The sequence below is a fragment of the Crassostrea angulata genome, chromosome 6 (genome assembly GCF_025612915.1).
Source record: "Crassostrea angulata isolate pt1a10 chromosome 6, ASM2561291v2, whole genome shotgun sequence".
In the NCBI taxonomy this organism is placed as follows: domain Eukaryota; kingdom Metazoa; phylum Mollusca; class Bivalvia; order Ostreida; family Ostreidae; genus Magallana; species Magallana angulata.
This window is the reverse complement of record NC_069116.1, coordinates 39356196-39370478: the sequence shown is the minus strand read 5'-3', so window position 1 is coordinate 39370478 and position 14283 is coordinate 39356196. Positions and strand designations below refer to the sequence as shown.

Genomic DNA, 14283 nt, shown 5'->3' with positions numbered 1-14283 from the left:
TTTTTTTTCACTCATCCTTTATTAAAAAATCTCGTGATTTATCTGTGTATAATTTAATTCTGGTTGTAACATGCTCTCTGATTGGCTAAAAAATTACTTTCATAGTAAGATTAACGTCAAAAACGTATCAATACGCCTGACGTTACGGTTAAATTTTGTACAATTTTACATTTTTTAAAGCTCAAATGGCCGTTTTTATCTACAATGAAGAATAAAAATTTTTATAAGCAATGTATTCAATATTTATTAGTTTTATACGATATAAAACGGTTTGAAACGGTTAACGGTTTTTTATAAACTGCTTCGCAGTTTATAAAGCGTAATCTGTCCGAAACCATTTTATATCGTATAAAACAAATAAATATTGAATTCACTCCTTAAACGAAGGAGAAGCACTAGTTCAATAAACAAAGATTGCCGCTTTAATAAGATGCTGTTATTGATAGAATATGTTTTCAATAATTGTTTTTTAGAAAAGTTTAGGGTCAGAATTTTCTTTATTTACTAGTAATGAGATTAAATGAGAAAAGCCAGACGTCAAATATGAATGGTTACAGAAAAAAGAACATACGGTGTGCATTATCTGCATCTCGAAAATACATGGACATTATTATCATTAGATTTTACTTGTCATATTTTGAATATTCTTATTCTGTTAATTTTACTTGTTTCATATCATGAATATAATTATTTTGCCAACATATTGGATTAATCAAATCTCCTGTAAATACATTTTTAAAAGATAGACATGAATTGAAAATTGGCCACATACACTTGTATTCATAAACTACACATGTATCAAACGACAAACTTTATGATAAAAATGGAAAATTACATTAAAATCTTCCAATAATCCTCTGTAGTACAGTTTGCTTTAAAATGTTAATTAAGTTATCAGTAGTTTGATACCAGCTTATATAAAATCAACAGATGTTTTTTGAAAAAATACATTTGATACTTCTGTCGGTGTGGCTCTAAACGGATCAGGTTCACTTAAAGCCTAACCTATATTCAGAGACCGATCGTCATTTTCTAGAAAAATACATATAGGATGAATTTCTATACAATATCAATAATGTGAAAGGTCTTGGGAATATAATAGTGGTAGATTAGTTTAATGATATGTAATATTTGTAATATTGAAATGCAGCACATTTGCCTGTTTGTCCGAATTTTCTTGTTCAAGGTGGTATTGGACACCTGTCCATATTGACGTGGATATAAATACTTTGACCGTTTTAGAGTTGTCAAATTTCCCGACATTATACGAGATTTGTCAATAATATATATTCAGAAAATTATAAAAAGCCCAGTGGGATTCGAACGTATGACTTAAAGAATCGTAGCTAACACTCAAACCGATTGCGCCATGCTGCAACAATTTGAAACGTAAACAATTATGTAAAATTATACTTGCTTTTGTTTTAATAGAAAGTAATTCACAATAAAGATGGGTCCCATACCACCTTGAACAGGAAAATTCGGACAAACAGGCAAATGTGCTGCAGCTAGCTTGCAGAGAAAACCTTATTTAATCAGAAATAATCTCTAAAATTTAACACAGAGTGTGACACTGAAATTTTCTCTCAGAACTCAGCATATCTCATCCTGATTTACTCTTATGCAAGTGAATGTAATTGAATATGACATACAATCGATTCTACATTCCGTGATTAATGACAAAGAACTTACGTGAACAAATGGGAGAATCCCCGCTCCAACTACCATTTAACAAACACTTCCGACTAAGATTTCCAAACGTATGTTCGAAACCAGCTTTACAGGTGTATGTAAGAGTGCCATTTACCGAGTAACTGCTTATAACCATTTCGCTATTTGGCGGAATGGTTACGTCTGGGCACAGGATTTCTGAAAGTTGAAGACAGAAAATAATTTGATTAATAAGGCAAATAAGCCTAATTGGCAAAATGAAATATAATACTTACAATAAAATAATATGTAAAACTAAAGTTATAGATGTACAATATGTACATTACACTACTTTTACTTTACTCAAATGAAAAATAACTTAATCTTGGTGTGTTTAAGTTACACTGTAAAACCTAAATGTTGCTGCTTTTTTTCTATTCCGGCGTAGCAGCGTTAGAAGAGAAATTACTGCGTCGCAGCCTTTTTTATGACGTAGGCCTTTCTATTTCATTGTTTGTCACTTAGACTTGCCATTTTGAAATCAACAAGATTTGTCTTGTTTTTAAGCTTAGACTTCGCAATCTGTCTTTATTTTACTCCAGCTTCAAACCAGCGTCATTTTCAATTTGTTTTGATGCAAGAAAGATAGTTACGACCTACAGAAAGTCCAAGGTCTTTATGCTCTTGTTAATATGGTTCTATCATACAGTTTGTACAGGCTGAAAATAGTGTACGGCGAAGTACATTAAAGCGTTTAATATGGGTTAACTCCAAAAAAATTTCTACTTAATGTTTTGACTGACCTTTGTCCAATCAGATCGTAGCTGGGCGGAGTTAAGACATTGCCCTCGCGACTGACTGAGAGAGAGAGAGAGAGAGAGAGAGAGAGAGAGAGTTAATAAAATCAATTATAGATAACGCAGATGAGCGAACTATCTATAAACAATGGTTATAAAGTGACAAATCAAGATCTAGTATATCTTATAAATTCATGTAACTTTGAAGTGTTTTGAAATTCTTTAACCGGGGAACAACGATGTCTATGTATAGATAAGGGATGATGTAATGTAAAACATTGAAAAATGTACGAATATTTAAGAAACTGCTTTCATTACAAGTGTTACCGTTAGTATTCTAATCAAAGTATGCCGAATCTTCCGGAATTAAATATAGGTGGTAAATTTACTTTATATAAAAACTTTCTTCATGGTTACTGAGTGTGAAACATTCTCACCTAAGGACGAATTAATTTGTCCGCCATTGTTTTTTTTCACTTAGCATCCGCCTGCGTTTCCTTTCCTTTTCACTACATCTAAATTCATATAGGATCATTCGTTCGCATTTCAAAATATTTAATGCGTATTCTTGAACTCCATGCCAGGAAATTAAGTTGGTTAGTTACGTCATTCTTTTACATGTATATGTATGAAGACACTGTTGTCGACGGCCAAAGAATTTTTACAATCGTTCTTTAAAACGCTTTAAAGTTATACAAATATATAGGATATACATGTAATTTTTATAATATAGACCTTAATTAATCTGTTTGCCAGTTTATAACTAATGGCGATTTCTTCATCGGCAACACTTATAATTTACTCAATCCACTCTCTCTCTCTCTCTCTCTCTCTCTCTCTCTCTCTCACATTCAAGTCACGAGCGGCAATGTCTTAACTCCGCCAAGCTACGATCTGATTGGACAAAGGTTAGTCAAAACATTACGTAGATACTTTTCTGGAGTTAACCCCTATTAAACGCTTCAATGTACTTCGCTGTCCTAAGGGGAAGTTTTGGCTATTTTTAACATAAATGGATTAAAAAATGTATCATTTTTTCAACTGTCTTGTTTTTGCTAAAAACTTATTAAAGCTGTGGTCAAAGATACAAACGCAATAAATAAAGGTAAAACTTAATTGTGCATGATTAAACCTTTTTCTCAAAAAAAAAAGTTTAAGAGTGGACACCAATGATCTCCTTTTAAAATTTTACAAGGTACAGAAAAATGTCTTTTGTTACTCACATAAAACTGCGAAACTGCCGATTTAAATTAATGTTTAAAACTCTTAAATGTTTAGAGGGAGGTCATTGTGTGCATTCTACAACCATTTGTTAAGAAAAAAGTTAAACCATGAACAATATATTTATCCCTTTGTCTCACAATGCACACAAATCGACATATCCAACCTTTTGTCTTTTGCTTTTGTTTCTTTAGACAACCATTTTAGTTAGTTTCTAGCATAAACAAGCCAATTCAAGATAAATTTTAAATTACATCCTTGATCCACATGTGTACACGATGGCAAAAATACTCCTTACTTTGCCGAAATGATATGAAAACGCCCTCTTATTTGGTTTGTAAATAAATAACCAGTCTAAATTTCAAAACTATGCCGCCAAAAGTCTGAAATATCTATTGATGATAAATAAGTTGCTCTCAAACAATCTATTTGGTGATTCAAAACGATGATTTATGAATTAAAATAATTTTCAGCCTAATTCAAGCCTAATCGAGGCGTGGAATCGAAGGAATTAACTAGACATACGAGTCATTTATATTTTCGATTTCAAAGAGAAATGTTTGGATTGCGATATTTGACAAAGTCATGGTTTTGATTATTTAGATCACACTCAAGAAATTCACAAAACAACCAATAACGTTTAATGTGGAAATCTATGATTTAATTTCAAAACGAGTTTCAATTTTCTCTTTTCTAGTAAAAATATATTGTCCACATCTGCACAAAGGGTTGGGTAGGTTAAAAATGAATTGATAATTATTCCCGAAAACAGGTTATTATAGTTTTGTGAAAATAGTTTTTTGCTTGAACATAATTTCAATTGTTCGACGAATTACCTATATCAGATATTACAGGTAGTTTGGGGAAATGAGCTCTTTGTTTAGACAAACTGATTTTCATTTTGTCAAGTTCATCGAAAAGAAAGACTAAGGAAAACTTCTGCATCGATGCATTTTGCAGTTTTGTCTTATTCAGTTCTATATTGTATACAAACCCAAAATTTATGAATTATGTTTTTTTCTTTAGATTTAAAATACTGCAGTTTACTAGGGAATATAATTTTCCAGATACGTAGCATTCGGGAAGGGGGGGGGGGTGATCCCCTTACCTTTTTCACAGCAAACATATAAAAATGATTTTATTTTATCATTCAGTAGCCTCCCCTACATACTTTTAGGAGTATGTTAAATATTTAAACGAGAAAATTAACAGCGGAATGAAGTTACACTACGCTATCCCCCCTCTTCTACGGATTAGAATTTTGATTATTATGGAAATTTAAAAAAAAAATTATATTTTTATTTATTAACATTATTATTATTATTATTATTATTATTATTAATCATTTTTTGCTTTTTAAGATTTTATGGATGACTTTGCGCCCCCTACCCCACTTTTAAAAACGATGCTACTTGCCTACTTACTACTCATAAAATGACGTCTGAAACCTGACACTCAAAAATTAGGCCCAGGGCTTTATTTTTGTAGTCAGCGATTCATATATATTTTACTTCCAAATCCACGATGTCTGTTTTACGATCGCAGTTTCCTGTTGTTTTACATCCATGAATAATCAAAGCATATAAGTTTTAAGAGACCGCGTAATAGGCGCTAGTACATTAACACTTTGAACATTGTATCATTGGTTCAATGGAAATGTTGTAAAAATGAATAAAACTACCAACCTCTAGACATCAACCCAAACACGTGAATATTTATCTCCACGTCATTCGTATACTGTTGTTCCTCGCCGCCCCCCCCCAAGGAAAATCAATATCAAAGGAAAACGACCTAGTTGTTGGTTTGACTCTCCAGACAAAGACTCCATACTGATTGTACCCAAATATCAGTCCACTATATCTGCTTTGTATGTCCGGGTTATAATCACCGGAAGTGACCACCGAGCCACCTCCGTAAAACAGAAAACCGCCATTGGCACCACCCCTGGGACTTATCTGGGAAATATGAAATTGTTTTTGATTTGTTGGACAATTCATTGCCTGTTTTTAGTTAATGACGATTCCGTGTAATTCAAATTAATATAGAAGTTTAATCTTTTGCTCTCTCCTCCACCGTTCTACTGCAAACACTGTCCATATGTGTTTTTAACGTTTGTTACAAATAGATATTTGATTTTCAAGACGTTTCATCTGCTGGTGATATGATAGGTTTTCAGCTTGTATTAAATTTTGTTTAGATTACATCTTTTTACTATCATACTCGATTGTCACGGAGAATTACATTTATACTCAAGAAAAATGTTATGCCAAAATGAACGTATTATAAGTATGGCAACTTTTTTGTATCAAAAGCATACTCACTGAGACAAGAACGAGGACAGAATTCATATCTTCTTTAATTGGACTAGGAAATATCATCCTTGGAGCCTCAGTGGATTGCTGGTTAGCAAAAATAGTTGAGTTCCAGGTCCATCGGCATTTGTTTGAGTCGCTATCAAAGTTCCATGCTAGCACTCTGATATTGACTTCGTATGAAACTAAACGTGTGTTGTTTTCATAATGTCTATCCCCCCATCCATCTGCGGCACTAGTTATTGGGTCTATTAAAAAATCAGTATGCAATGTCAAAATATGTGCTAATATCTGAATGTAATAAAATTAATACAAGGTATATTTTTTTTTTTTTAAAAACCAAAATCATAAATTTTAAGGGTCCTCCAAATCTTTGGGAGAAGTTCTGCTTTCAAGCCCGAATTTCTATATTAGTTAAAGGTATGGATTTCTAGCATGTGTTTGACTTGAAAATGAATGGGAAAATTATCAACTTTTTAAATTTTACTGCTATTCAGAGGTCCCTTTAGTATTCAATACTGTCATAAAAATGTAGCCAATATCAACATCGAAAACAAAAAGTAAATCTTACTTTGAGGAACTAGTTAAATCATGGTCACAAAAGAGATAAATGAAAAAGAAGTAAATCTTACGATCTTTTTTCACCCATACTCGGACGTGTGATGCGTTATAGGCAAACGTCAAACCTCCTGCTTCTGTCCCACAGGTAAAACATCCAGGTATTCCTAAACGAAACAGCTTCAAGATTCGTATAATGCCAAAAGTTAAATTGTAATGAAATCTAGAGTTTAAATTTTCATTATTTAAAAAGTGCATGCCATTGCATTATTTTACCATTGCCTTCTGAGATTAGTCCAGGAAATTCTGCAAAAGTTTCTGTAGGTTTTGCTTGCACAACAACCATGTCTGGATATGACGTCATTCCAATTGGAATTTCAAAGTACGTTGTCAAGTTATTTGCTGTAAAGCATTACTTTTTAAGACGGTTTCAAGGAATAAATAAACTTTTAGGCTTATACTTTTCAAGACATTACGTCACAAGATGGTGATTTTATTGTTTTGTTTATTGGTTTAATTTAATCGTTTGGTTTTAATTTCACCGTGGATCAGTGATTAAAGTATCGGGCTTGTGACCCGCAAATCACGAATTTGAATCCGCATGGGACTTTTGTTAAAATTTACTGAATAAAACTCTTTAAAATAATGTTTTTTATCCAATTATTGCATATATTTCACGAAGCTGAGTTACATAAGTTACATTATGAGTTACATTAATAGTTACATATGAGCTACATTTCTTAAGCAATATGGTACATCTACACCACTATATTAAAATAATAGACTCGAATTTTTGGGCTTTAATACCAAGAAATCGGAAGAGTACTGTCCTTGTTTTATATATTTTAAACAGTATTGGTACTTGAAGATTACCAATTTGTTTTTATTTTTTCTCGATCAAGTTTTGCTAATTAATAATCAACGAAAATTTATTTCGGGAGGCTATTTAGTTTATGTTTACACAATATCACATTTGCATGGATAAACTCAAATATATGTAAGTTTCATTAAAAATTTGTCATATATTCTGTTCATTAAAGGAAATATGGGAGATAACTATAACTCATTGAATTTAATATGAAAAATACTGAGAGTTTTGAATGTCAACATGATGTGTAAATTCGGAGCGACAAAAAAAAAGTTGGTGAATAGTGTTGAATGAATTAAATTTTTAGATGAAAGATATTAACAGCCTAAAAATGGTTTGTCATGAATAACTTAACTGTTATTTTAAATGCAGCTTCATTGATTTTCACCAAAATCGTTTCGGAGCGAAATATGCAATGTCAACCCGTGCACACACGGGTCAAAGTCTAGTGTATCTATTATAATCAAGTAATGTTCTAGTAATTTGATAAACTATTACTTAGTAGAAATGAGCCATTATAATGCTGAAGAAAATAAATAATAAAATAACTCTCACTTTAACTATTCTTTAATAGACGCTGTGATATTATTACCCAAAAACGTTAGATTTCCTATGTTCGTGATCATTTTCATACTATATCAATCCAATTAAAGAAAAAAAAGGTGTAAATGAAAATATAAGAAAATTGTAAATTTCAAAGCTAAAATATATGAAAAGTTTCTTTTCTAGATAAAATCTATATTTTTAAGGGTAAAAATGGGTAAATTGTTGAATATACACCCTCGTTAAATGAAAAGAACAGTTACGTATCAGCTATAATAACGTCTTTGAGGCAGTCTTCGAAAAAAGAATGCAGTTATAAATAGCTGCATCATTTAATGCATGTTTGAAATATACAGTAATATGCATTATTACACAAATAAATTCAAAAGGGATATTTTGTAATTTGGCTTTACAAAAGTACACAAAAAAGACTCAAAAAATCATCTGAGAGGTGTACCGGAGCTAGTTAATTCTAGGTTAATATAACAAAGGAAAAAGCTTGAAGAATTCATCTTTATTTAATTAATACCGGTGAAAGAAATAAAAAAAATCTATTTAGTGTTCATTGTTCATCAATAAAGAGTGATGGAATTAGGAAGATATATTGTGTGGTGTAACTAGCATAAAATTTTCTCTCAATGAAAAATGTTCATGGTTTCATCAGAAAGGTAACGAGCCACTTGATAATGCTAGCGATGCTGATTTTGGGGTTAACAATGTTGGTACCTATTCTCTGACATGTGATATATACAAAGTTTGGTCAAGATAATGGAAGTGTTTACATGGAGAAACGAAGATTTCAAAAGACGGCTAACTACGAACGTAGAACGCAGAACGACGACGGGTGCCTAAGATGAATGTTAGCAATATGTGTCACAAAAACTCTGATGCTTAAAGAAGGTACTTACTCGATGTGTTGTTCTTCGACCTGAGAATGTACTTAAAATCGGTGTCATTACTCGGAGGCATGTCATTTTGACGCCACATCTTGACTCGAACAGAAACCTCGGAATACTTGGTCTGAATGGTGTCTCCATCAAGAGATAACGGCTGATACCAGGTATCTTTACCTATAACAAATCGATTGTTCTTTTTTGGCTTTTATACAAGATAAAATATTTCTTAATAATTTAAAAACATTCCAAGAAGTCACCTGTAGTTGTCAATTTTTAAAAATAATGGATAGAAAACTGTTCATTCTTACAAATTATGGACAGTGACAGGTAAAATTGTTATTAACTTAATGGACGGCTTTTTTCAAATAAAAAAACTGATTTTATGTTTTACACCTGAAGAATGGGTCAAGTACTACTCTAACGTGCCAAAAGTATGTCAACTTTTCTTTTTTCCCTATATATTTCATTGAAAACAAGGCTTATGTTTAAAAGGGTTTTTGATGTTAATTTTTATCAAATTTTGATGAAATTTTAATTGATTAAAGTAGATTCAATTTGCACTTTTTGACATACAATGAAATAGTATTTTGACAACTCATATGCAAAATTTCTTATTTCAAGCACAACACGAAGATATTTTTTTAAGTGTTCTACTATATATCCTTTGCAATATTAGAGCCGAAAAATCTTACTTTGGATTGTAAACATCAAATCACAAGAACTGAAGGTGGGAAAAATAATTAAATATGATGCCAAAAATGTCAGAGAAATTTTAAATTTATCAATCCAAGTCTTTTTAAAATCGGTCACGGAGTTATTTTTAAATAAGTCTTTGATAAAAGTTGGTTTTTCAATGAAATATATAGTGAAAAGAAAAAAATTGACATACTTTTGGCGCCTGAGTGTAGCATGATACAGCGAGGAAACACTAGAAACTACATGTAGCAAATAGTATCCAGTATTAAATATGTATATTTACTCCATTTTTCAGAATCACGAATCAAAATTAATCCACTTTATCATATTAAATAACAGAACGTAGATTTAGACTTTCCATAGTTTTTTTAATCATATTCTTCACATATCTAAAATTTAATTTTCGATCATCAGGACTACATTCTTTCTAAAAAAAATTTATAGAACTAATTCTTGACCGTCAATCTTTTCCACACCCCTAGACAAATTTCTGCATCTAAGCCAGTCAATCAATATTATTATTTTTTTGATTGACTCAATCATTTCATCAAATGATTTTGTAAGTGAGACCAACATTTGGCACATCATCCCACCCTCAACATTCATAATATCACTTAGAACACTGTCAACATATGCAGTGCTTCTTTTATACCCTTCAATATTATTAAATAAGAAATGCTCTCCCAAAAAGAGAATGGGATGGTGTTGCTTAGAAGAATGAAAATATAATTTTCACAGTATATCTTTATAAACTCCTTGCACATACCTGAAAATGTCCATTACATGAACAACAGAAAGTTCTATACAAGACTGGTTTTATTGTTCAACATCAAAAAATATACCTGTTTCACTGTCAACAGGTCCTCGATCAATACTTTCTCTCATAGAATGGACGGTTTTTGGGGCTTATATCCTTTAATTCTGTTTTATTTTGTCACGTACGTCATAACTAATTTTGGCATTTCGTATATTTTATCGTATTTTCAATCCAATATTCTATTTGAATTTCGAATATAAGGCAATTAATATTAACATTATTGCTATACAAAATTCAAAGAATTTTAAAGTATTTGACTGTCACGTCTAGTTAGAACTGTATATAGCAGATTCATTTATAATTTAATACTGACAAACCGGTAACTTAATAAAAGCTTGATTACATTTTTAAAACTTGATATCTTCTATAAAGATTACCGTTGGTTTATTTTTTGATTAAGTTCTATCAATTAAATTTTTCTCAATACCAAGCCAACCTATCACTAAAATTACAAATTGTATCGGGTTTGTTATCTAACGCGTCCAAATTATTAATAAATAAAGAGATTGTTTATGAAGTTACGCCAAACTCTTGTAAATGAGTCCTGCCTTAGTATTTTAAATCATACTGGGCAGTTTTATCAGATGCAGACTTACCAAGGTACACCGCATATCCTTTGTCATCATCGATATCGTCGGGGTCGTTCTCATACTTCTCTGGTAAAAGAATCAAAACACCGCTTGCATTGTAGAAATAAATAACACCTCCATATTCTTCAGTTGCGTCATCATCTCTAGGAGACGAACCAAAGGCGTTGAATATGTAATAGTCGCCATCTTCAACCTTGACCTCCACAATGACCTTGACCGGTAAATGGGCCTCAGTTGCGTTCTCTATATCCGTGAAGGGCACGTTAAATTCGACCTTGTTATTATCTTGTGCCTTTGCTGTTATCCAATCACTTATGAATGAAGGTTCATATGCTGTCATTCCATTCGCAATCCCTGAGAAAAAAATGAAAGCATGCATTGATAAATATCTTGAATTATATATTCATAACTTAATTCATTTGGTATTGAAAAACTGTATTATAAATTTACCGAGTGCGTTAAAATACATTATTTACAATAGTTGTCGTACATATTGTAAAATTTGTGTTTATATTCACTTTGTAAATTCAAAATTTACATGTACATATATTAAAAAGTATGATTAAACATATACATAACTAACTTTAAGGATTTATTGTTGAGAATACTTTTTTTCATTTTAGTCATATGAAAAACTTACTACAGATTCTGTACAACTTGTAGATATCAATTTGTTTTACAATACTACTTTAGAATGCACTTAGTATATATTAACTAGGACATATATATCTAAATACATTTAGCCTATTGAATCACTACTCAAATAAAAAAAAAATGTTTCTTTCAAATAAGGTGCGATAAATTGTACTTACAGTGATGGACAAACATCCAAAATGATACAACCGATAGTCTGTCTTTGGGCATTTTTTATTATTTTTAACCAGTGGCTTAATATGAGTTTCTTGTGCATCAGTCTTTCCAGGACTAATATAGTTTTGAACATCTACTAAGAGAGTAAAGGAAACACTGCAATTTTATGAAGCACTTATAATGGCAATATCTAATAAAAATCGATTGGAAATTGCCTTCCGCTTTTTACCTAGTTACATATATATTTGATGAAGTGGTATTCGATTTTTTTTTATAAGTCTTGTTTTGACTTTACAATTATTTATTAATGGTGTTCACTATCAATCCTTACTGTGGATATCACAAATCTTACCCATACTTTATGTGAACAAATAAAAAGGCAATTACGGTGAATTCTTTTAAAGCAGCTTTACTTATTTCACCTCTTCATTTATCCAAAAAATGATTATACCAAAGAAAATATCCATTCAAGTTATTTTATATCATTAATTAAGATCTAAAATTGAATTTCCGACAGTATATTTTTCGTGAAAATTGCCCCTTTAACAGTGTTCCAAAAATAATCTAAAATAATCTCCTTTACTCATATCATCACCATACTTTTGATAACGGTCTCCGATCCTCAGAAATGTTACAAACTTACAAACGGCACCCAATCTCTTCAATTCACAAAAACCTGATTGTAGCAAATATACTTACTATGTTTGGAGGTTTGTAGTATTAAACGCAACCACAATTGAAAATACCGATAGATGTCGTTGATTGAAAGATCATGGAATGATCATGAGATCTGAGAAACCCTAATAAGCGCTTGCGCATCGCTTAAAAATTGCATCATGAGGCCATGCTATGACAAAATGTTAGAAGAGTGTGAACACAAATTGAAAAATGTATCAAACTGGGTGTCAAATATCAAAGACAAATTGTCTGAAATTGGTTTAGGCTACATCTGAGCTGATCAACACAACATAGGTTATAAAAGCAATGTTTTCCTTTTTAAGCAAAGAATAATTGATACTTTTGTGCAAAATCTTTTTGCAGATATAAATAGTTCATCTAGATATATGTTATACAGAAATATTATTGACCATTTTTCACTACAATATTATTTGGTGAAACCCATTCCTTATATTTACAAAAAAAAAACTCAGTAAAATCAGAATGTCATCACATAATTTATCTATGGAAAGTGGACACCAAAGAAATATTTTGCGAAATAACAGAATATTTGAATTTTGTAGATCCGAAATTGAGGATGAATATCACGTTGTCTTCATATGTACACGATACCAGCAATTACGAACCAAATACATAAAAAATACTATTGGAAAAAACTATCAATGTATAAATTTATACAGCTATAATGTGTAAACAATGTTAGAGAACTTTGTAACTCGGTGAAATTCTTGCATCATCCCTTCAAACTACATGTTGACTGATATACTATTTTTAAAACAATTGTTGTAATTAAATCGATGTGTTGAATTGTACATTCTCCAATGCTTTTATTACTGTACTACATATTCATTGCTATTACCATTTTGTTAGTTAATCCATGCAATGTGCTGCACATATTCTGTTTAAAAAAATTCATATGCAATAAGATGTATGTCTTACGCAATAAAGAAAGTTGAAAGTATTCAACGGCTGTATTTACTATGAATACGGTACATTTAAGCTTTCTAAGCTATTTAACCTACTTAAGCCCTTTATATATCACATAAGAATATTTAATATCTTTTATCGTTAACATGAAATTTGAAATCTTATGGATTAAGGAATATTGGTCTCAGCTTACTTAAAGTAAAATATAAACACAACAGTTTTGCATAAGTAGAAGATTAATACAAATCACAGTTTTCTGTCATTTTAGAAATTACCTTCACACGTGACAGAATTTCCATCCCATGTTCCATTATTCAAACAGGTGCGAGTTAAATCGCTATCGGAATGATTGAACCCTGCAGGCATGTTCACGAAACTTTCCTAAGATATGACCTAAGTGTGTTCCTAAGATATGACTTAGGAAAAAAGTTAGGAACATCCTAAGATCAACTTAGGACACGTCTTAAGATGTAGCTCGACGGTTACTTAGGAACATCTTAAGTTAGGATATCCTAACCTTCTACAACCATTCTTATTTTTCACAATTATTCATTCAGATCGAATTTGAGAGACTTGTGTAGGGATGAATTATTAAACATTTTGCCAGAGAAAATTGTACGGCTCGGTAGTTACATGTAACACAAAAGGCCTAAATCCAGTAATTTTAATGTATGCATTTTAATAATTTTACATTTACTTAAATATATATCAGTTACCAATAACAATTTAGTTTGTTTTTCTTTAAATGAACACCCCCCCCCCCCCAAAAAAAAAAAAAAAATTAAAATAAAAAATATTACAAGCCCCAAAAAATTCAAATAACTTTTCTTTAAAAAAGAAAGAAAATATTTATCAGGACAGAATTGGCTTACAGGCAGATAATTACGTAAACAACATGTGTATATTGTCATTTCATAATT

The 14283-nt window shown here is 31.1% G+C and overlaps 1 pseudogene; it reads right to left on the bottom strand.

Annotated features, from left to right (window-relative positions):
* LOC128187490 (uncharacterized) overlaps positions 1–11288 on the bottom strand; it is a 32313-nt pseudogene extending 21025 nt beyond the window's left edge.
* Between the last annotated feature and the right edge of the window lie 2995 nt (positions 11289–14283).